Source organism: Coregonus clupeaformis, unplaced genomic scaffold (assembly GCF_020615455.1).
Source record: "Coregonus clupeaformis isolate EN_2021a unplaced genomic scaffold, ASM2061545v1 scaf0162, whole genome shotgun sequence".
Taxonomy (NCBI): domain Eukaryota; kingdom Metazoa; phylum Chordata; class Actinopteri; order Salmoniformes; family Salmonidae; genus Coregonus; species Coregonus clupeaformis.
In genome coordinates, this window is record NW_025533617.1 from 388,449 (window position 1) to 412,790 (window position 24,342).

Consider the following 24,342-nt stretch of genomic DNA (forward strand, 5'->3'; position numbering starts at 1 on the left):
ATAGAATATACAACACAGAACAAGAACACATAGAATCTACACACCCTGGCTCAACATATAGAGTCCCCAGAGCCAGGGTGTGAAAGTACCCCCCCCCCAAAGGCGCGGACTGCGACCGCGCCTCAACATAAACCAAACAGGGGAGGGCTGGGTGGGCATTCCTCCTCCGTGGCGGTTCTGGATCCGGGCTTGCCCACCACCCTCCAATAATCCCCCCGTAGCGCCCCTGGGTCCGTTCTGGCCCCGCTGGCTGGAGCTGGACTGGACATCGTAGGAGCCGGATTGCTTAAGCTCCGGTGTGGAGCAGCTGACCGGTACCTGACCAGGCACGGTAACCCAGGCACGGGTTGTGCGGACTGACGACGCGCACCCCTGGCCGAGTGCGTGAGCAGGAACGGGCGGACCGGGCTGACGATCGCACCCCTGGCTTGTGCGTGGAGCAGCAACGGGGCGGACCGGGCGACGATGCGCACCCTGGCTTGGTGCGTGGAGCAGGAACGGGCCGGGCCGGGCTGACGATGCGAACCCCTGGCTTGGTGCGTGGAGCAGCAACGGACCGGACCGGGCTGACGATGCGCACCCCTGGCTTGGTGCGAGTGGCAGGAACAGGCCGGGCCGGGCTGGCGACGCGCACCATTAGCTTGGTGCGGGGAGCAGGAACAGGCCGGACCGGGCTGGCGACGCGCACCGTAGGCTTGGTGCGAGGGGCAGGAACAGGCCGGGCCGGGCTGGCGACGCGCACCATTGGCTTGGTGCGGGGAGCAGGAACAGGCCGGGCCGGGCTGGCGACGCGCACCGTAGGCTTGGTGCGAGGGCAGGAACAGGCCGGGCCGGGCTGGCGGCGCGCACCATCAACTTGGTGTGGGGAGCAGGAACGGGCCGGACCGGACTGGTGACGCACACCACTTGCTTGGTGTGAGGAGCGGGACTGGGTTTCGTCATAACCCTCCGCTCCCTCAGCTGCCTACACAGTTCCTCTCGCCGTGCCTCTATTCTCACCTTCTCCCTTATCGCCTCCAGTAGCTCCACCCTCTGCACCACTAACTCCTGCTCCCTCTGGGCCAATAGCCCCCTTAACCTGGTGGCCTCCTCACCTAACCTCCCAATACGCCCTGTAGCTGCCTCCTGCTGCCCCGTCGCCCATGCCGTGTTCCCCCCCCCTAAATTTTTTTTTGGGTTGCCTCTCGTCCGTCCGACGACGACACTGTTGACGCCGTTGCTCCTCTCTCCGTCGCGCCTCTACCGTCTCCTTCCATGGACGGCGATCCATCCCGGCCTGGATTTCCTCCCAGGTCCAGGACCCCTGCCCGTCCATTATCTGCTTCCACGTCCAGGCTGCCTGCTCCTGGACACGCTGCTTGGTCCTGGTATGGTGGGATCTTCTGTCACGATCGTTGAAAGGAGCAGACCAAGGCGCAGCGTGATGAGCAAACATATTTTATTATCTTTAGTGATAATAATAACAACAAAACAACAAAAGATAACGACACGTGAAGTCCTAGGTTTAACACAACCAACACGGAACAAACAAAACGGAACAAGATCCCACAACTACTGTGGGAAAACAGCCTGTATAAATATGGCTCCCAATCAGAGACAACCAGCAACAGCTGACACTCGTTGCCTCTGATTGGGAACCACTCTGGCCAACATAGAAATACAATACATAGAATATACAACACAGAAAAAGAACACATAGAATCTACACACCCTGGCTCAACATATAGAGTCCCCAGAGCCAGGGTGTGACATGGGTCCCTTGGAGTAGGGAGATGGGTCACAGTGAGTAGGGAGATGGGTCACAGTGAGTAGGGAGATGGGTCACAGTGAGTAGGGAGATGGGTCACAGTGAGTAGGGAGATGGGTTACAGTGAGTAGGGAGATGGGTCACAGTGAGTAGGGAGATGGGTCCCTTGGAGTAGGGAGATGGGTTACAGTGAGTAGGGAGATGGGTCACAGTGAGTAGGGAGATGGGTCCCTTGGAGTAGGGAGATGGGTCCCTTGGAGTAGGGAGATGGGTCACAGTGAGTAGGGAGATGGGTTACAGTGAGTAGGGAGATGGGTCACAGTGAGTAGGGAGATGGTCACAGTGAGTAGGGAGATGGGTTACAGTGAGTAGGGAGATGGGTCCCTTGGAGTAGGGAGATGGGTTACAGTGAGTAGGGAGATGGGTCACAGTGAGTAGGGAGATGGGTCCCTTGGAGTAGGGAGATGGGTCCCTTGGAGTAGGGAGATGGGTCACAGTGAGTAGGGAGATGGGTCACAGTTAGTAGGGAGATGGGTCACAGTGAGTAGGGAGATGGTTCCCTTGGAGTAGGGAGATGGGTCACAGTGAGTAGGGAGATGGGTTACAGTGAGTAGGGAGATGGGTCACAGTGAGTAGGGAGATCGGTCCTTGGAGTAGGGGAGATGGGTCCCTTGGAGTAGGGAGATGGGTCACAGTGAGTAGGGAGATGGGTCACAGTTAGTAGGGAGATGGGTCACAGTGAGTAGGGAGATGGGTCCCTTGGAGTAGGGAGATGGGTCACAGTGAGTAGGGAGATGGGTCACAGTTAGTAGGGAGATGGGTCACAGTGAGTAGGGAGATGGGTCACAGTTAGTAGGGAGATGGGTCACAGTGAGTAGGGAGATGGGTCACAGTGAGTAGGGAGATGGGTCACAGTGAGTAGGGAGATGGGTCACAGTGAGTAGGGAGATGGGTCACAGTGAGTAGGGAGATGGGTTACAGTGAGTAGGGAGATGGGTCACAGTGAGTAGGGAGATGGGTCCCTTGGAGTAGGGAGATGGGTCACAGTGAGTAGGGAGATGGGTCACAGTGAGTAGGGAGATGGGTCACAGTGAGTAGGGAGATGGGTCCCTTAGAGTAGGGAGATGGGTCACAGTGAGTAGGGAGATGGGTCACAGTTAGTAGGGAGATGGGTCACAGTGAGTAGGAGATGGGTCACAGTGAGTAGGGAGATGGGTCACAGTGAGTAGGGAGATGGGTCACAGTGAGTAGGGAGATGGGTCACAGTGAGTAGGGAGATGGGTCACAGTGAGTAGGGAGATGGGTCACAGTGAGTAGGGAGATGGGTTGTCACGATCGTTGAACGGAGCAGACCAACGCGCAGCGTGATGAGCAAACATATTTTATTATCTTTAGTGATAATAATAACAAAACAACAAACGATAACGACACGTGAAGTCCTATGTTTAACACAACCAACACGGAACAAACCAAACGGAACAAGATCCCACAACTACTGTGGGAAAACAGCCTGTATAAATATGGCTCCCAATCAGAGACAACCAGCAACAGCTGACACTCGTTGCCTCTGATTGGGAACCACTCTGGCCAACATTGAAATACAATACATAGAATATACAACACAGAACAAGAACACATAGAATCTACACACCCTGGCTCAACATATAGAGTCCCCAGAGCCAGGGTGTGAAAGTACCCCCCCCCCAAAGGCGCGGACTGCGACCGCGCCTCAACATAAACCAAACAGGGGAGGGCTGGGTGGGCATTCCTCCTCCGTGGCGGTTCTGGATCCGGGCTTGCCCACCACCCTCCAATAATCCCCCCGTAGCGCCCCTGGGTCCGTTCTGGCCCCGCTGGCTGGAGCTGGACTGGACATCGTAGGAGCGGATTGCTTAAGCTCCGGTGTGGAGCAGCTGACCGGTACCTGACCAGGCACCGGTAACCCAGGCACGGGTTGTGCCGGACTGGCGACGCCGCACTCCCCTGGCTGTGCGTGGGCAGCAACGGACCGGACCGGGCTGACGATGCGCACCCTGGCTTGGTGCGAGTGGCAGGAACAGGCCGGGCCGGGCTGGCGGCAGCGCACCATTGGCGGTGCGGGGAGCAGGAACAGGCCGGACCGGGCTGGCGACGCGCACCGTAGGCTTGGTGCGAGGGGCAGGAACAGGCCGGGCCGGGCTGGCGACGCGCACCATTGGCTTGGTGCGGGGAGCAGGAACAGGCCGGGCCGGGCTGGCGACGCGCACCGTAGGCTTGGTGCGAGGGGCAGGAACAGGCCGGGCCGGGCTGGCGACGCGCACCATCAACTTAGTGTGGGGAGCAGGAACGGGCCGGACCGGACTGGTGACGCACACCACTTGCTTGGTGTGAGGAGCGGGACTGGGTTTCGTCATAACCCTCCGCTCCCTCAGCTGCCTACACAGTTCCTCTCGCCGTGCCTCTATTCTCACCTTCTCCCTTATCGCCTCCAGTAGCTCCACCCTCTGCACCACTAACTCCTGCTCCCTCTGGGCCAATAGCCCCCTTAACCTGGTGGCCTCCTCACCTAACCTCCCAATACGCCCTGTAGCTGCCTCCTGCTGCCCCGTCGCCCATGCCGTGTTCCCCCCCCCTAAATTTTTTTTTGGGTTGCCTCTCGTCCGTCCGACGACGACACTGTTGACGCCCGTTGCTCCTCTCTCGCCGCGCCTCTACCGTCTCCTTCCATGGACGGCGATCCATCCCGGCCTGGATTTCCTCCCAGGTCCAGGACCCCTGCCCGTCCATTATCTGCTTCCACGTCCAGGCTGCCTGCTCCTGGACACGCTGCTTGGTCCTGGTATGGTGGGATCTTCTGTCACGATCGTTGAAAGGAGCAGACCAAGGCGCAGCGTGATGAGCAAACATATTTTATTATCTTTAGTGATAATAATAACAACAAAACAACAAAAGATAACGACACGTGAAGTCCTAGGTTTAACACAACCAACACGGAACAAACAAAACGGAACAAGATCCCACAACTACTGTGGGAAAAAAGCCTGTATAAATATGGCTCCCAATCAGAGACAACCAGCAACAGCTGACACTCGTTGCCTCTGATTGGGAACCACTCTGGCCAACATAGAAATACAATACATAGAATATACAACACAGAAAAAGAACACATAGAATCTACACACCCTGGCTCAACATATAGAGTCCCCAGAGCCAGGGTGTGACATGGGTCCCTTGGAGTAGGGAGATGGGTCACAGTGAGTAGGGAGATGGGTCACAGTGAGTAGGGAGATGGGTCACAGTGAGTAGGGAGATGGGTTACAGTGAGTAGTGAGATGGGTCACAGTGAGTAGGGAGATGGGTCCCTTGGAGTAGGGAGATGGGTTACAGTGAGTAGGGAGATGGGTCACAGTGAGTAGGGAGATGGGTCCCTTGGAGTAGGGAGATGGGTCCGTTGGAGTAGGGAGATGGGTCACAGTGAGTAGGGAGATGGGTTACAGTGAGTAGGGAGATGGGTCACAGTGAGTAGGGAGATGGTCACAGTGAGTAGGGAGATGGGTTACAGTGAGTAGGGAGATGGGTCCCTTGGAGTAGGGAGATGGGTTACAGTGAGTAGGGAGATGGGTCACAGTGAGTAGGTAGATGGGTCCCTTGGAGTAGGGAGATGGGTCCCTTGGAGTAGGGAGATGGGTCACAGTGAGTAGGGAGATGGGTCACAGTTAGTAGGGAGATGGGTCACAGTGAGTAGGGAGATGGTTCCCTTGGAGTAGGGAGATGGGTCACAGTGAGTAGGGAGATGGGTTACAGTGAGTAGGGAGATGGGTCACAGTGAGTAGGGAGATGGGTCCCTTGGAGTAGGGAGATGGGTCCCTTGGAGTAGGGATATGGGTCACAGTGAGTAGGGAGATGGGTCACAGTGAGTAGGGAGATGGGTTACAGTGAGTAGGGAGATGGGTCACAGTGAGTAGGGAGATGGGTCACTGTGAAAAGGGAGATGGGTCACAGTGAGTAGGGAGATGGATCACAGTGAGTAGGGAGATGGGTTACAGTGAGTAGGGAGATGGGTCACAGTGAGTAGGGAGATGGGTCACAGTGAGTAGGGAGATGGGTCACAGTGAGTAGGGAGATGGGTCCCTTGGAGTAGGGAGATGGGTCACAGTGAGTAGGGAGATGGGTCACAGTGAGTAGGGAGATGGGTTACAGTGAGTAGGGAGATGGGTCACAGTGAGTAGGGAGATGGGTTACTGTGAGTAGGGAGAAGGGTCACAGTGAGTAGGGAGATGGGTCACAGTGAGTAGGGAGATGGGTTACAGTGAGTAGGGAGATGGGTCACAGTGAGTAGGGAGATGGGTTACAGTGAGTAGGGAGATGGGTCCCTTGGAGTAGGGAGATGGGTCACAGTGAGTAGGGAGATGGGTCCCTTGGAGTAGGGAGATGGGTCCTTTGGAGTAGGGAGATCAGTCACAGTGAGTAGGGAGATGGGTCACAGTGAGTAGGGAGATGGGTCACAGTGAGTAGGGAGATGGGTCACAGTGAGTAGGGAGATGGGTTACAGTGAGTAAGGAGATGGGTCACAGTGAGTAGGGAGATGGGTCCCTTGGAGTAGGGAGATGGGTCACAGTGAGTAGGGAGATGGGTCACAGTGAGTAGGGAGATGGGTTACAGTGAGTAGGGAGATGGGTCACAGTGAGTAGGGAGATGGGTCACAGTGAGTAGGGAGATGGGTCACAGTGAGTAGGGAGATGGGTCACAGTGAGTAGGGAGATGGGTCACAGTGAGTAGGGAGATGGGTCACAGTGAGTAGGGAGATGGGTCACTGTGAGTAGGGAGATGGGTCACAGTGAGTAGGGAGATGGGTCACTGTGAGTAGGGAGATGGGTCACAGTGAGTAGGGAGATGGGTCACAGTGAGTAGGGAGATGGGTTACAGTGAGTAGGGAGATGGGTCACAGTGAGTAGGGAGATGGGTCACAGTGAGTAGGGAGATGGGTCACAGTGAGTAGGGAGATGGGTCACAGTGAGTAGGGAGATGGGTCACAGTGAGTAGGGAGATGGGTCCCTTGGAGTAGGGAGATGGGTCCCTTGGAGTAGGGAGATCAGTCACAGTGAGTAGGGAGATGGGTCACAGTGAGTAGGGAGATGGGTCCCTTGGAGTAGGGAGATGGGTCACAGTGAGTAGGGAGATGGGTCACAGTGAGTAGGGAGATGGGTCACAGTGAGTAGGGAGATGGGTCACAGTGAGTAGGGAGATGGGTCACAGTAAGTAGGGGAGATGGGTCGCAGTGAGTAGGGAGATGGGTGCGCAGTGAGTAGGGAGATGGGTCACAGTGAGTAGGGGAGATTGGTCACAGTGAGTAGGGAGATGGGTCACAGTGAGTAGGGAGATGGGTCACAGTAAGTAGGGAGATGGGTCACAGTGAGTAGGGGAGATGGGTCACAGTGAGTAGGGAGATGGGTCACAGTGAGTAGGGAGATGGGTCACTGTGAGTAGGGAGATGGGTCAGCAGTGAGTAGGGAGATGGGTCACTGTGAGTAGGGAGATGGGTCACAGTGAGTAGGGAGATGGGTCACAGTGAGTAGGGGAGATGGGTCACTGTGAGTAGGGAAGATGGGTCAGCAGTGAGTAGGGAGATGGGTCACAGTGAGTAGGGAGATGGGTCCTTGGAGTAGGGGAGATGGGTCACAGTGAGTAGGGAGATGGGTCACAGTGAGTGAGGAGATGGGTCCCTTGGAGTAGGGAGATGGGTCACAGTGAGTAGGGAGATGGGTCACAGTGAGTAGGGAGATGGGTTACAGTGAGTAGGGAGATGGGTCACAGTGAGTAGGGAGATGGGTCACTGTGAGGTGGGAGATGGGTCACAGTGAGTAGGGAGATGGGTCACAGTGAGTAGGGAGATGGGTCACAGTGAGTAGGGAGATGGGTTACAGTGAGTAGGGAGATGGGTCACAGTGAGTAGGGAGATGGGTTACAGTGAGTAGGGAGATGGGTCCCTTGGAGTAGGGAGATGGGTCGCTTGGAGTAGGGAGATGAGTTACTGTGAGTAGGGAGATGGGTCACAGTGAGTAGGGAGATGGGTCACAGTGAGTAGGGAGATGGGTTACTGTGAGTAGGGAGATGGTTACAGTGAGTAGGGAGATGGGTTACAGTGAGTAGGGAGATGGGTCACAGTGAGTAGGGAGATGGGTCACAGTGAGTAGGGAGATGGGTCACAGTGAGTAGGGAGATGGGTCACAGTGAGTAGGAAGATGGGTCACAGTGAGTAGGGAGATGGGTCACAGTGAGTAGGGAGATGGGTTACTGTGAGTAGGGAGATGGGTCCCTTGGAGTATGGAGATGGGTCACAGTGAGTAGGGAGATGGGTCACAGTGAGTAGGGAGATGGGTTACTGTGAGTAGGGAGATGGGTCACAGTGAGTAGGGAGATGGGTCACAGTGAGTAGGGAGATGGGTCCCTTGGAGTAGGGAGATGGGTTACAGTGAGTAGGGAGATGGGTTACAGTGAGTAGGGAGATGGGTCCCTTGGAGTAGGGAGATGGGTCACAGTGAGTAGGGAGATGGGTCACAGTGAGTAGGGAGATGGGTCACAGTGAGTAGGGAGATGGGTCACAGTGAGTAGGCAGATGGGTCACAGTGAGTAGGGAGATGGTTCACAGTGAGTAGGGAGATGGGTCCCTTGGAGTAGGGAGATGGGTCACAGTGAGTAGGGAGATGGGTCACAGTGAGTAGGGAGATGGGTCCCTTGGAGTAGGGAGATGGGTTACAGTGAGTAGGGAGATGGGTCCCTTGGAGTAGGGAGATGGGTCACAGTGAGTAGGGAGATGGGTCACAGTGAGTAGGGAGATGGGTCACAGTGAGTAGGGAGATGGGTCCCTTGGAGTAGGGAGATGGGTTACAGTGAGTAGGGAGATGGGTCCCTTGGAGTAGGGAGATGGGTCACAGTGAGTAGGGAGATGGGTCACAGTGAGTAGGGAGATGGGTTACAGTGAGTAGGGAGATGGGTCACAGTGAGTAAGGAGATGGGTCACAGTGAGTAGGGAGATGGGTCCCTTGGAGTAGGGAGATGGGTCACAGTGAGTAGGGAGATGGGTCACAGTGAGTAGGGAGATGGGTTACTGTGAGTAGGGAGATGGGTCACAGTGAGTAGGGAGATGGGTCACAGTGAGTAGGGAGATGGTTATAGTGAGTAGGGAGATGGGTCACAGTGAGTAGGGAGATGGGTTACAGTGAGTAGGGAGATGGGTCACAGTGAGTAGGGAGATGGGTCACAGTGAGTAGGGAGATGGGTCACAGTGAGTAGGGAGATGGGTTACTGTGAGTAGGGAGATGGGTCCCTTGGAGTAGGGAGATGGGTCACAGTGAGTAGGGAGATGGGTCACAGTGAGTAGGGAGATGGGTCCCTTGGAGTAGGGAGATGGGTTACAGTGAGTAGGGAGATGGGTTACAGTGATTAGGGAGATGGGTCCCTTGGAGTAGGGAGATGGGTTACAGTGAGTAGGGAGATGGGTCACAGTGAGTAGGGAGATGGGTCACAGTGAGTAGGGAGATGGGTCACTGTGAGTAGGGAGATGGGTCACAGTGAGTAGGGAGATGGTCACAGTGAGTAGGGAGATGGGTCACAATGAGTAGGGAGATGGGTCCCTTGGAGTAGGGAGATGGGTCACAGGGAGTAGGGAGATGGGTCACAGTGAGTAGGGAGATGGGTCACAGTGAGTAGGGAGATGGGTCACAGTGAGTAGGGAGATGGGTCACAGTGAGTAGGGAGATGGGTCACAGTGAGTAGGGAGACTGTATACGAGTCTCGATGAGCTCTTCCATTCCACATGCTGGATTGAGCCCAGGCATATAAAATAACTTAGTAAGTATGTGACAAGTGACAGTTTAGTATACAGTTTATGAAGGAGCAGATTCCTGAGTGTTGATTTAACCCATTTACCCAATAGTTAAACATCATGCTGTTCACCTCGCTTAGCCTTCCTTGGCTTCCTCAAACCCACTTCAATGTGTCAGTGCTGCTACTTTAAACGCTTTCCCTCTCTCTCGCTCTGTTTGTGTTAGCATGTCAGAAAGCCACAATAGACATTTCCATATGGTAATTAACTTTCATTTTATTGGTTGATGGGACTCTCTCTACTATTGGTGGGTGAACAATGCTAGGAGTCACTAGTGTCATGCAGCGGCTGTCTCCACGGCAACAGACCACAGAGATCCCTGTCTGTCAGGCAGCTGACACAGAGCGCAGAGAGGTTTCTAGGGTATTTGGTGGGCAGGGTACTAGGGCTGATGGGAAGCCGGAGGAGTGGCCGCCGATTTACAGTACATCAGTTCTCCACAGGCTCTACGCCAGTGCCCTCCTCTCAGAGATTGGATTCTCTCCCATAGGCTGCTCTTGTTTTGCTATGACTTTTCATCGAAGCCTTCAACATTCAGTTACTCTGCCAAACTACCACATCAGGAAGACACAACACATTTGAAATATTACTCCCCTGAAAGGGGTACAAACATACCATATCTGTTACATGGAGGTTCATTAAAAGAGGTTGAAAGTGATCTCTTTCTCAGATAAAACTCTCAGTGTCAGTGTCTCTAGAATTCTCTGATCTCAGTGCTGAGCCAAGTCCACTTCTTCCTCCCACAGCATTTCCCAGGGACTACTGTGATATACAGTACATGTCATCAGGTAAATATTACCTTTTATAGCTGATAGGATGAACATGGAGCCAAAATGGAGGAGTTGTGTACAGAGACTTCAGTACAAGAAGTAGAGGATGTGTTCAGATAGTGATTTAACCCTTCCTCTCCTCCAGCTCACATCATTGTCTGGCTTGAATGATTTCTCCTGCCTTCTAGACACTATCTTGCTCTCTGTCTTCCTGCCTCTCTTTCCCTGCCTCTATCGCCATTCCTCTGTCTCCCTGCCTCTGTCTTCCTGGCTCTATCTCCCTGTCTCTGTCTTCCTGTCTCTATCGCCCTTCCTCTGTCTTCCTGCCTCTAACTCCCTATCTCTGTCTCCCTGTCTCTGTCTCCCTGTCTCTGTCTTCCTGCCTCTAACTCCCTATCTCTGTCTCCCTGTCTCTGTCTCCCTGTCTCTGTATTCCTGTCTCTATCGCCCTTCCTCTGTCACATTAAATGTTGGATTCAGTATCGTAAACATCATGTTGGTTGATAATAAGTATATTCTGTCTCTCAACGGCTTTACAGTTGACTTACACTGACCTGTTTAGTTTTTCACTATGGACGGAATAATATGAGGGATATCTGAGAGGAGAATGGATGATCTCTCTCTACCTCTGTATGGTCTCTCCCTCCTCCGCTCCCTGCTCTAACCCTATCTGTCTGTTCTCTCCCTCCTCCGCCCCCTGCTCTAACCCTATCTGTCTGGTCTCTCCCTCCTCCTCTCCCTGCTCTAACCCTATCTGTCTGGTCTCTCCCTCCTCCTCTCCCTGCTCTAACCCTATCTGTCTGGTCTCTCCCTCCTCCTCTCCCTGCTCTAACCCTATCTGTCTGGTCTCTCCCTCCCCTCCTCCTCTCCCTGCTCTAACCCTATCTGTCTGGTCTCTCCCTCCTCCGCCCCCTGCTCTAACCCGATCTGTCTGGTCTCTCCCTCCTCTGCTCCCTGCTCTAACCCTATCTGTCTGGTCTCTCCCTCCTCCTCTCCCTGCTCTAACCCTATCTGTCTGGTCTCTCCCTCCTCCTCTCCCTGCTCTAACCCTATCTGTCTGGTCTCTACCTCCTCCCCTCCCTGCTCTAACCCTATCTGTCTGGTCTCTCCCTCCTCCTCCCCTGCTCTAACCCTATCTGTCTGGTCTCTCCCTCCTCGCTCTCTCTCCCTGCTCTAACCCTATCTGTCTGGTCTCTCCCTCCTCCCACTCCCTGCTCTAACCCTATCTGTCTGGTCTCTCCCTCCTCTGCTCCCTGCTCTAACCCTATCTGTCTGGTCTCTCCCTCCTCCTCTCCCTGCTCTAACCCTATCTGTCTGGTCTCTCCCTCCTCCTCTCCCTGCTCTAACCCTATCTGTCTGGTCTCTCCCTCCTCCTCCCCCTGCTCTAACCCTATCTGTCTGGTCTCTCCCTCCTCCTCTCCCTGCTCTAACCCTATCTGTCTGGTCTCTCCCTCCTCTCCTCCTCTCCCTGCTCTAACCCTATCTGTCTGGTCTCTCCCTCCTCCTCCCCCTGCTCTAACCCTATCTGTCTGGTCTCTCCTCCTCCTCTCCCTGCTCTAACCCTATCTGTCTGGTCTCTCCCTCCTCCGCTCCCTGCTCTAACCCTATCTGTCTGGTCTCTCCCTCCTCCGCTCCCTGCTCTAACCCTATCTGTCTGGTCTCTCCCTCCTCCACTCCCTGCTCTAACCCTATCTGTCTGGTCTCTCCCTCCTCTCCTTCTCTCCCTGCTCTAACCCTATCTGTCTGGTCTCTCCCTCCTCCTCTCCCTGCTCTAACCCTATCTGTCTGGTCTCTCCCTCCCTCCTCTCTCCTGCTCTAACCCTATCTGTCTGGTCTCTCCTCTCCTGCTCTAACCCTATCTGTCTGGTCTCTCCCTCTCCTTCCTGCTCTAACCCTATCTGTCTGGTCTCTCCCTCCTCCTCTCCCTGCTCTAACCCTATCTGTCTGGTCTCTCCCTCCTCCTCTCCCTGCTCTAACCCTATCTGTCTGGTCTCTCCCTCCTCCTCTCCCTGCTCTAACCCTATCTGTCTGGTCTCTCCTCCTCCTCTCCCTGCTCTAACCCTATCTGTCTGGTCTCTCCCTCCTCCTCCCCCTGCTCTAACCCTATCTGTCTGGTCTCTCCTCCTCCCCTCCCCCTGCTCTACCCTATCTGTCTGGTCTCTCCTCCTCCCTCCCTGCTCTAACCCTATCTGTCTGGTCTCTCCTCCTCCTCTCCCTGCTCTAACCTATCTGTCTGGTCTCTCCCTCCTCCCTCCCTGCTCTAACCCTATCTGTCTGGTCTCTCCCTCCTCCTCTCCCTGCTCTAACCCTATCTGTCTGGTCTCTCCCTCCTCCTCTCCCTGCTCTAACCCTATCTGTCTGGTCTCTCCCTCCTCCCCCTGCTCTAACCCTATCTGTCTGGTCTCTCCCTCCTCCCCCTGCTCTACCCTATCTGTCTGGTCTCTCCCTCCTCCACTCCCTGCTCTAACCCTATCTGTCTGGTCTCTCCCTCCTCCTCTCCCTGCTCTAACCCTATCTGTCTGGTCTCTACCTCCTCTCCTCCTCACCCTGCTCTAACCCTATCTGTCTGGTCTCTCCCTCCTCCCCCCCCTGCTCTAACCCTATCTGTCTGGTCTCTCCCTCCTCTCCTCCTCTCCCTGCTCTAACCCTATCTGTCTGGTCTCTCCCTCCTCCCCCCCCTGCTCTAACCCTATCTGTCTGGTCTCTCCCTCCTCCTCTCCCTGCTCTAACCCTATCTGTCTGGTCTCTCCTCCTCCTCCCCTGCTCTAACCCTATCTGTCTGGTCTCTCACTCTTCGCCCCTGCTCTAACCCTATCTGTCTGGTCTCTCCCTCCTCCTCTCCCCTGCTCTAACCCTATCTGTCTGGTCTCTCCTCCTCCTCTCCCTGCTCTAACCCTATCTGTCTGGTCTCTCTCCTCCTCCTCCCTGCTCTAACCCTATCTGTCTGGTCTCTCCTCCTCCTCTCCTGCTCTAACCCTATCTGTCTGGTCTCTCCCTCCTCCTCTCCCTGCTCTAACCCTATCTGTCTGGTCTCCCTCCTCCTCCCTCCCTGCTCTAACCCTATCTGTCTGGTCTCTCCCTCCTCCCTCCTGCTCTAACCTATCTGTCTGGTCTCTCCCACCTCCTCTCCCTGCTCTAACCCTATCTGTCTGGTCTCTCCCTCCCTCCTCCCCTGCTCTAACCCTATCTGTCTGGTCTCTCCTCCTGCCCCTGCTCTAACCCTATCTGTCTGGTCTCTCCTCCTCTCCGCGCCCTGCTCTAACCCTATCTGTCTGGTCTCTCCCTCCTCCTCTCCCTGCTCTAACCCTATCTGTCTGGTCTCTCCCTCCTCTCCTCTCCCTGCTCTAACCCTATCTGTCTGGTCTCTCCCTCCTCCGCCCCCTGCTCTAACCCTATCTGTCTGGTCTCTCCTCCTCCTCTCCCTGCTCTAACCCTATCTGTCTGGTCTCTCCCTCCTCCCCCCTGCTCTAACCCTATCTGTCTGGTCTCTCCTCCTCCTCTCCCTGCTCTAACCTATCTGTCTGGTCTCTCCTCCTCCCTGCTCTAACCCTATCTGTCTGGTCTCTCCTCCTCCCTCCCTGCTCTAACTCCTATCTGTCTGGTCTCTCCCTCCTCCTCCCCTGCTCTAACCCTATCTGTCTGGTATCTCCCTCCTCCTCTCCCTGCTCTAACCCTATCTGTCTGGTCTCTCCTCCTCCTCTCCTGCTCTAACCCTATCTGTCTGGTCTCTCCCTCCTCTCCTCCTCTTCCTGCTCTATCCTATCTGTCTGGTCTCTCCCTCCTCCTCTCCCTGCTCTAACCCTATCTGTCTGGTCTCTCCCCCCCTCTGCTCTAACCCTATCTGTCTGGTCTCTCCCTCCTCCTCCCTGCTCTAACCCTATCTGTCTGGTCTCTCCCTCCTCCTCTCCCTGCTCTAACCCTATCTGTCTGGTCTCTCCTCCTTCCCCCTGCTCTAACCCTATCTGTCTGGTCTTCCCTCCTCCTCCCCCTGCTCTAACCCTATCTGTCTGGTCTCTCCTCCTCCTCTCCCTGCTCTAACCTATCTGTCTGGTCTCTCCTCCTCCTCTCCCTGCTCTAACCCTATCTGTCTGGTCTCTCCCTCCTCCTCTCCCTGCTCTAACCCTATCTGTCTGGTCTCTCCCTCCTCCTCTCCCTGCTCTAACCCTATCTGTCTGGTCTCTCCCTCCTCCTCCCCCTGCTCTAACCCTATCTGTCTGGTCTCTCCTCTCCCCCCCCCTGCTCTAACCTATCTGTCTGGTCTCTCCCTCCTCCTCCCCCTGCTCTAACCCTATCTGTCTGGTCTCTCCTCCTCCTCCCTGCTCTAACCCTATCTGTCTGGTCTCTCCCTCCTCACTCCCCCTGCTCTAACCCTATCTGTCTGGTCTCTCCTCCTCCACTCCCTGCTCTAACCCTATCTGTCTGGTCTCTCCCTCCTCCTCTCCCCTGCTCTAACCCTATCTGTCTGGTCTCTCCCCTCCTCCTCACTCTGCTCTAACCCTATCTGTCTGGTCTCTCCTCCTCCTCCCCCTGCTCTAACCCTATCTGTCTGGTCTCTCTCCCTCCTCCTCTCCCTGCTCTAACCCTATCTGTCTGGTCTCTCCCTCCTCCCCCTGCTCTAACCCTATCTGTCTGGTCTCTCCCTCCTCCTCTCCCTGCTCTAACCCTATCTGTCTGGTCTCTCCTCCCTGCTCTCTCCTCCCCCTGCTCTAACCCTATCTGTCTGGTCTCTCCCTCCTCTCCCTGCTCTAACCCTATCTGTCTGGTCTCTCCCTCCTCCTCTCCCCTGCTCTAACCCTATCTGTCTGGTCTCTCCCTCCTCCCTCCCTGCTCTAACCCTATCTGTCTGGTCTCTCCCTCCTCCTCTCCCTGCTCTACCCTATCTGTCTGGTCTCTCCTCCTCCTCTCCCTGCTCTAACCCTATCTGTCTGGTCTCTCCTCCTCCTCTCCTGCTCTACCCTATCTGTCTGGTCTCTCCCTCCTCCTCCCCTGCTCTAACCCTATCTGTCTGGTCTCTCCCTCCTCCTCTCCCTGCTCTAACCCTATCTGTCTGGTCTCTCTCCTCCTCTCCCTGCTCTAACCCTATCTGTCTGGTCTCTCCCTCCTCCTCTCCTGCTCTAACCCTATCTGTCTGGTCTCTCCCCTCCCCCCCTGCTCTAACCCTATCTGTCTGGTCTCTCCTCCTCCTCTCCCCTGCTCTAACCCCTATCTGTCTGGTCTCTCCTCCTCCTCCCCCTGCTCTACCCTATCTGTCTGGTCTCTCCCTCCTCTCCCCTCCTGTCTAACCCTATCTGTCTGGTCTCTCCCTCCTCCCCTGCTCTAACCCTATCTGTCTGGTCTCTCCCTCCTCCTCTCCCTGCTCTAACCCTATCTGTCTGGTCTCTCCTCCTCCTCTCCCCTGCTCTAACCCTATCTGTCTGGTCTCTCCTCCTCCTCTCCCTGCTCTAACCCTATCTGTCTGGTCTCTCCCTCCTCCTCCCCCTGCTCTAACCCTATCTGTCTGGTCTCTCCCTCCTCCTCTCCCTGCTCTAACCCTATCTGTCTGGTCTCTCCCTCCTCCTCTCCTGCTCTAAGCCTATCTGTCTGGTCTCTCCTCCTCCTCCCCTGCTCTAACCTATCTGTCTGGTCTCTCCCTCCTCCTCTCCCTGCTCTAACCCTATCTGTCTGGTCTCTCCTCCTCCTCTCCCTGCTCTAACCCTATCTGTCTGGTCTCTCCCTCCTCCTCCCTGCTCTAACCCTATCTGTCTGGTCTCTCCCTCCTCCTCTCCCTGCTCTAACCCTATCTGTCTGGTCTCTCCCTCCTCCTCTCCCTGCTCTACCCTATCTGTCTGGTCTCTCCCTCCTCCTCTCCCTGCTCTAACCCTATCTGTCTGGTCTCTCCCTCCTCCTCCCTGCTCTAACCCTATCTGTCTGGTCTCTCCCTCCTCCTCTCCCTGCTCTAACCCTATCTGTCTGGTCTCTCCCTCCTCCTCCTGCTCTAACCCTATCTGTCTGGTCTCTCCTCCTCCTCTCCCTGCTCTAACCTATCTGTCTGGTCTCTCCCTCCTCCTCTCCCTGCTCTATCCCTATCTGTCTGGTCTCTCCCTCCTCCTCTCCCTGCTCTAACCCTATCTGTCTGGTCTCTCCCTCCTCCCCCCCTGCTCTAACCCTATCTGTCTGGTCTCTCCCTCCTCCTCTCCCTGCTCTAACCCTATCTGTCTGGTCTCTCCCTCCTCCTCTCCCTGCTCTAACCTATCTGTCTGGTCTCTCCTCCTCCTCTCCCTGCTCTAACCCTATCTGTCTGGTCTCTCCCTCCTCCTCTCCCTGCTCTAACCCTATCTGTCTGGTCTCTCCCTCCTCCTCTCCCTGCTCTACCCTATCTGTCTGGTCTCTCCCTCCTCCTCTCCCTGCTCTAACCTATCTGTCTGGTCTCTCCCTCCTCCTCTCCCCTGCTCTAACCCTATCTGTCTGGTCTCTCCCTCCTCCCCCCCTGCTCTAACCCTATCTGTCTGGTCTCTCCTCCTCCTCCTCCCTGCTCTAACCCTATCTGTCTGGTCTCTCCCTCCTCCTCTCCCTGCTCTAACCCTATCTGTCTGGTCTCTCCTCCTCCTCCTCTCCTGCTCTAACCCTATCTGTCTGGTCTCTCCCTCCTCCTCCCCTGCTCTAACCCTATCTGTCTGGTCTCTCCTCCTCCTCTCCCTGCTCTAACCCTATCTGTCTGGTCTCTCCCTCCTCCTCTCCCTGCTCTAACCCTATCTGTCTGGTCTCTCCCTCCTCCTCGTCCCTGCTCTAACCCTATCTGTCTGGTCTCTCCTCCTCCTCTCCCTGCTCTAACCCTATCTGTCTGGTCTCTCCTCCTCCTCTCCCTGCTCTAACCCTATCTGTCTGGTATCTCCTCCTCCTCTCCTGCTCTAACCCTATCTGTCTGGTCTCTCCCTCCTCCTCTCCCCTGCTCTAACCCTATCTGTCTGGTCTCTCCCTCCTCCTCTCCCTGCTCTACCCTATCTGTCTGGTCTCTCCCTCCTCCTCCACTGCTCTAACCCTATCTGTCTGGTCTCTCCCTCCTCGCCCCTGCTCTAACCCTATCTGTCTGGTCTCTCCCTCCCTCCTCCCTCCCTGCTCTAACCCTATCTGTCTGGTCTCTCCTCCTCTCCTGCTCTAACCCTATCTGTCTGTCTCTCCTCCTCCTCTCCCTGCTCTAACCCTATCTGTCTGGTCTCTCCCTCCTCCTCTCCCTGCTCTAACCCTATCTGTCTGGTCTCTCCCTCCTCCTCTCCCTGCTCTAAACCTATCTGTCTGGTCTCTCCTCCTCCGCTCCCTGCTCTAACCCTATCTGTCTGGTCTCTCCCTCCTCCTCCCCTGCTCTAACCCTATCTGTCTGGTCTCTCCTCCTCCTCCCCTGCTCTAACCCTATCTGTCTGGTCTCTCCCTCCTCCTCTCCCCTGCTCTAACCCTATCTGTCTGGTCTCTCCCTCCTCTCCCTGCTCTACTATCTGTCTGGTCTCTCCTCCTCCTCTCCCTGCTCTAACCCTATCTGTCTGGTCTCTCCCTCCTCCTCCCTGCTCTACCCTATCTGTCTGGTCTCTCCCTCCTCCTCTCCCTGCTCTAACCCTATCTGTCTGGTATCTCCCTCCTCCTCTCCCTGCTCTAACCCTATCTGTCTGGTCTCTCCCTCCTCCTCTCCCTGCTCTAACCCTATCTGTCTGGTATCTCCCTCCTCCTCCCTGCTCTAACCCTATCTGTCTGGTCTCTCCCTCCTCCCCTCCCTGCTCTAACCCTATCTGTCTGGTCTCTCCCTCCTCCTCTCCCTGCTCTAACCCTATCTGTCTGGTCTCTCCCTCCTCCCCTCCCTGCTCTAACCCTATCTGTCTGGTCTCTCCCTCCTCCCTCTCCCTGCTCTAACCCTATCTGTCTGGTCTCTCCCTCCTCCTCTCCCTGCTCTAACCCTATCTGTCTGGTCTCTCCCTCCTCCTCTCCCTGCTCTAACCCTATCTGTCTGGTCTCTCCCTCCTCTGCTCCCTGCTCTAACCCTATCTGTCTGGTCTCTCCCTCCTCCGCCCCCTGCTCTAACCCTATCTGTCTGGTCTCTCCCTCCTCCCCCCCCTGCTCTAACCCTATCTGTCTGGTCTCTCCCTCCTCCTCTCCCTGCTCTAACCCTATCTGTCTGGTCTCTCCCTCCTCTCCTCCCCCCTGCTCTAACCCTATCTGTCTGGTCTCTCCTCTCCTCCCCCCCTGCTCTAACCCTATCTGTCTGGTCTCTCCCTCCTCCTCTCCCTGCTCTAACCCTATCTGTCTGGTATCTCCTCCTCCTCTCCCTGCTCTAACCCTATCTGTCTGGTCTCTCCCTCCTCCTCTCCCTGCTCTAACCCTATCTGTCTGGTCTCTCCCTCCTCCTCTCCTGCTCTAACCCTATCTGTCTGGTCTCTACCTCCTCCTCTCCCTGCTCTAACCCTATCTGTCTGGTCTCTCCCTCCTCCCTCCCTGCTCTAGCCCTATCTGTCTGGTCTCTCCCTCCTCCCTCCCTGCTCTAACCCTATCTGTCTGGTCTCTCCCTCCTCCGCCCCCCTGCTCTAACCCTATCTGTCTGGTCTCTCCCTCCTCCCCCCCCTGCTCTAACCCTATCTGTCTGGTCTCTCCCTCCTCTCTCCCTGCTCTAACCCTATCTGTCTGGTCTCTCCCTCCTCCTCTCCCTGCTCTAACCCTATCTGTCTGGTCTCTCCCTCCTCCTCCCCCTGCTCTAACCCTATCTGTCTGGTCTCTCCCTCCTCCTCTCCCTGCTCTAACCCTATCTGTCTGGTCTCTCCCTCCTCCTCTCCCTGCTCTAACCCTATCTGTCTGGTCTCTCCCTCCTCCTCACCCTGCTCTAACCCTATCTGTCTTCACTCCCATACTGAATGCCTCTCTCTCTCATCCTGTCCCTCTCTCTCCCTCTCTTTCTCCATGCCTCTGGCTTACTGCTGACCCCGCAGGCCACTTCTCCTTTCATGTCTCTCAAGACAGCTTCAATATATCAGGCCGCCCGCTGCTCACGTTTTTGATTTACGGTCGAGATTTTACTTGAGGTTTGTGTGGGTGAGGTAGACCTGGAGTGCTTCTCTCTCTCTTTATAGCCCCAAAGTGGTGCCAATTTAGACTGGACGATTGTGCTGGGTTTAAAATGGTCACTGGGAATGTTATTTTCCATTGGTTCCAGTCACTCTCAAACCCACGGGAATCGGGTCCCTTGACTTCACTGGACCAAAACTTTGTGTAGATATTTGATTTACAACCATAAGCTTTACTATCAACCTGAAGGCAGCATGGTTTAACAGTGTAAAGGCCCAAGGGTCAGGTCTATAATATGACCTATTATAGATGTGTCACTGAAAGCTGATATAAGAGCTGATTTACTGCCCTCCGACCCTGCTAACGATGCTAACGATGGCCCTTAATGAGTCTTAACAAGCTTTACAAGCATCCACTTGTTCACGGAGCAACTCGATTGACATGTCAAACGAATGGAAAAACTAAAGCAGTCAGTTTAGAGATGAGGAATTGGATCTGTCCCCTTTCCGGTCTACAGGACCCTATCAGCAGTGCACTGATGTACTGGAGTGAATTTTTTTAAAGTGGCCCTAATGATCTTCATGGTCCCTTAACCGTGCAGGCCAGGGCCAGGTCTCTATTAGGGGTGTCAGTGGAGTGGAAGCCTGGCTAAAGGCTGGAGCCTGTGGTCTGGAGGCTTTGGTCTGGAGGCTGTATGGAGGCTTTGGTCTGGAGGCTGTATGGAGGCTTTGGTCTGGAGGCTGTATGGAGGCTCTGGTCTGGAGGCTGTATGGAGCCGGATGGAGGCTTTGGTCTGGAGGCTTTGGTCTGGAGGCTGTATGGAGCCGGATGGAGGCTTTGGTCTGGAGGCTGTATGGAGGCTTTGGTCTGGAGGCTGTATGGAGGCTTTGGTCTAGAGGCTGTATGGAGGCAGTGGTCTGGGAGCCAGGGTATGAAGCAGTGTGAAACCATTATGTTTAATGATTGCTGTTCAGAGCACAGTGGGCCCCTCGTCCGCCCCTCTGGATGTGTTTATTTATGTCATGTCGACCCACGGCCAACAGAGATCATATCGACCCACGGCCAACAGAGATCATATCGACCCACGGCCAACAGAGATCATATCGACCCACGGCCAACAGAGATCATATCGACCCACGGCCAACAGAGATCATATCGACCCACGGCCAACAGAGATCATATCGACCCACGGCCAACAGAGATCATATCGACCCACGGCCAACAGAGATCATATCGACCCACGGCCAACAGAGATCATATCGACCCATGGCCAACAGAGATCATATCGACCCACGGCCAACAGAGATCATATCGACCCACGGCCAACAGAGATCATATCGACCCACGGCCAACAGAGATCATATCGACCCATGGCCAACAGAGATCAAATCAACTCACGGCCAACAGAGATCATATCGACCCACGGCCAAGAGATCACATCGACCCACGGCCAACAGATAAAAATATTAATGCAGTGGAGGATCTGGCTTTGGCTCCATCTTGATCAACTTATTTTATATTGGATCTCTCCCTCATCTTCTCTGCTGATAAATGCTTTCCCTTGACTTTAACTCAAGTATTCTTCTTCTTCTATTGGATGCTGTCAGATCCCGATGGAGGCTTTATTAGGTGACAAGCATTTCTCCCGGGCCAGGCCGTATCCTCTGGATCGCTCCAGAAGCTCTTACACAACTGTGGAAAAGACAGTGATTTTTCCTGCGAGCATGAAGGAATGGGAGAGCAGCTCCAACATTCCTAGCAGGGCAAAGTCAAGCCGACCGTGGTCTGGGCTGGGAGGGTCATGAACTGGCATGGAGGCTTTGTTTTTTTTCTGGCTGTGTCAATCCTTTCACTAAGAGCGAGAGTGGTCGTGTCTCAAGCTGATAAACTAGGTCTACCTTTTTGCAGTGCAATGTCGGCACAGTGCAGTGCAGTTTGACCCCCAACCTCAGTGAATGGTTTATTTACTGGTTACTGGAAATCATTCTTTCTGTGTCTCTCACCGCATAGCAGAGCAGTTTGTGGTCTCCTCACATGGCACATTTTTGGGAAATCTATTTGTAGTCAACAACTAAATCAGAGTCCTGTTGACCAGAAACACATGGCTGAAAGGGACGGGGACAGAGAGTGAGTCAGACTTGGGTTCAAATACTATTTGAAATGTTTCAAATACTTTTAGCGTTTGCTTTAGCCTGTCTGGAGTGCCTGGTTTGTGACCATTCTATTGGTTCCATTGCCTGGTTTGTGACCATTCGATTGGTTCCATTGCCTGGTTTGTAACCATTCTATTGGTTCCATTGCCTGGTTTGTGACCATTCTATTGGTTCCACTGCCTGGTTTGTGACCATTCTATTGGTTCCATTGCCTGGTTTGTGACCATTCTATTGGTTCCATTGCCTGGTTTGTGACCATTCTATTGGTTCCATTGCCTGGTTTGTGACCATTCTATTGGTTCCATTGCAGTAGGTAGGCTGAATCAAGGCCAGTCTAAGTATTTAAAATTATTTTTCAAGTTGTATTTGAACACAGGTCTGAGTGAGTCACAGAGTGAGAGAGAGAGAGATCTCTCATGACAACACTGACACTAGGGTTGCCTGAGAAATGAACTGTTCCTACGGTCTCATTTCCTGTCAATGTGTGGTCACTTCCTGTAACATGGCGGGTAGTGGGCACCACACTGTGCATCACTGTGAGCCAGGCTGGGTCGCCATGCGGGCTCTGGTGGCTTGGGTTCTGTGGGACACAGTTACTCGGCTGTGGGAGAACTTTGCCATTGAGGCGCTGCAGCTGGGCAAAATGCCCGGCTCAAACTGAGCCCCCATTACAGACTGATGCTGGGAGTGGGAACCCCCATAACAAATCAGCGGCATGCACAAGAATTGAAAATATCAATGTGAAAGATTTTTCAAAAAGTCAAAGATTTCTACATCTGGCACCCCCCTAAGAGTCAATGTGTAATGTGAACCCTGAGCTTATGTTGTTACCATGGGGATGGATTTCGACCCGAGTCAAGAGCAGTAAAATGGAACCTAATTCCCTTTTTATGCACTTTATTCTGACCATGAACTTAAAGATTCACCCATTTCGAATGTTATATTGTTTTTGATGTATCTCTGAGTGATGTTCTATCGATTCTGTGGGTCATTTCATGTTTTCATGTGTATCTGAGATTTTGCCGTTCAAGCAGGCAGAAATTCTCACTACACTGGAAGTTAATAGGAATACGACTTTTAGATCGTGAAAACGTCTAGCATACATGTCAGATTTGAATACTGGCCGATGTCTATCGAGTTAAATATTTGCCACTATCGGTAGCCACCGTCAGTTATACCCACATACTTGTATAACTGTCACTGACTTTAGTGTTAGTTTCCTTACATTTTGCATCATTCCATTACATCGTTAGTTTAGCTAACAACAGTGGATCATATTAGGCTAACGTATTATAAGTTGTGCAATCATTTGGGACATGTAGCCTATTTTAATCATTATGGAACGCAGATCACACAGAGCAGTTTGAACCTGGAGCCTGGCGCACGGTTCACGACGACTGGACCGCTGTCATCTCAGTTCCATGATTAGTGAGGATTATTAGGGACTATTGGTCAATCCCTATTGGACACTTTTCTCACCTTCAAATATTTTATGAATTGAACAATTGAATATGACAACTTTCAGGATGAATCAAACCACTGTATTTTTGATTCACCAATATATTTAGTGCATAAAGGCTTTCCAAACCTGTTTTTTTATTTTTCATAAATACTTTCCTAACCCTAAATAATACACAAGACCAGAGTATTTTTAAATATACCAATTGGTGCTGAAATGGAGACACATATGCGTGTATTTACATGGCTTTCTTTTATTGATCCCTCATTTTCTCTCCATACATTCTAGTGAGTCTGTTGAGAAAAATTCTAATTAAAGGTGCACCAAACGTAAAAGGATGGCTTTAGATAAATGTACTGAAAAACCTATTGAATGAAAACTCCATGAGAAGATCTGTTGGCCAGCAAGTAGGAGGGTTTTCAGCAGTTTAATTAAATGTATTCAGGGTGCGCAAGGGAACCACGCCTGCAAAGCCCCATGCACCTGCATAAGGAAAGTCTGAATACCAACTACTGAGAGTAAGAAATGCATAATTTCCTAAGTCTGAATCAGGCCCATTTTTCATTGTATGTTCGAACTATCAAAATATAAACGACGCTCTCTCTACAGTTTCCGACTTATGTAGAACTGAATCCTGGTCCTAGAACTTGAGATCCAGGTAACTACTCCAATTCAAGTGTAACTCTCGCATTAACATACATGTAGGATATGCATGAAAGTCTAGTTAAGTGCGTATAATATTACTGTATCTCAAGGCAAGCCCTCAGAGCTTTCCTCTTTGCCATTTTGTAGCGGACATGAGTCGGTCAGAATCAGCGTCAGCCCTCAGGTAAATAGGAAAATGTCCTCTTGGTCCTAATGGTCAAGACGGTGGTTTCTCCCGTGGACGACACCGGTTCATATCTCGCCGTTTACATTGGCCCATACAACGTGGGGCGCGGTCTGTCGTTGGGGGGAGGTGGTCAAAGGGCATTGAATGCAGCGGACACGAGTCGGTCATGGTTGCTTGGTTGCTCATGGTCACGTGATGGGTAGCCCTGCATGTGACTTCAAAATCAGCGTAGGAAACATTCTAAATGGTCAAGACGCTGGTTTCTCCCGTGGGAGACCCGGGTTCATATCCGCCCGTTACACCCTCTCATTGGAGCAGTAGGTCAATTTCTTCACTATGGTATTGTTTCTGTTATACCAGTCCTAAAGGACCCCTTCTGTGGTACCTGTCCAAGGAGACCCCTTCTGTGGTACCTGTCCAAGGAGACCTCTTCTGTGGTACCTGTCCAATGAGACCTCTTCTGTGGTACCTGTCCAAGGAGTCTTCTTCTGTGGTA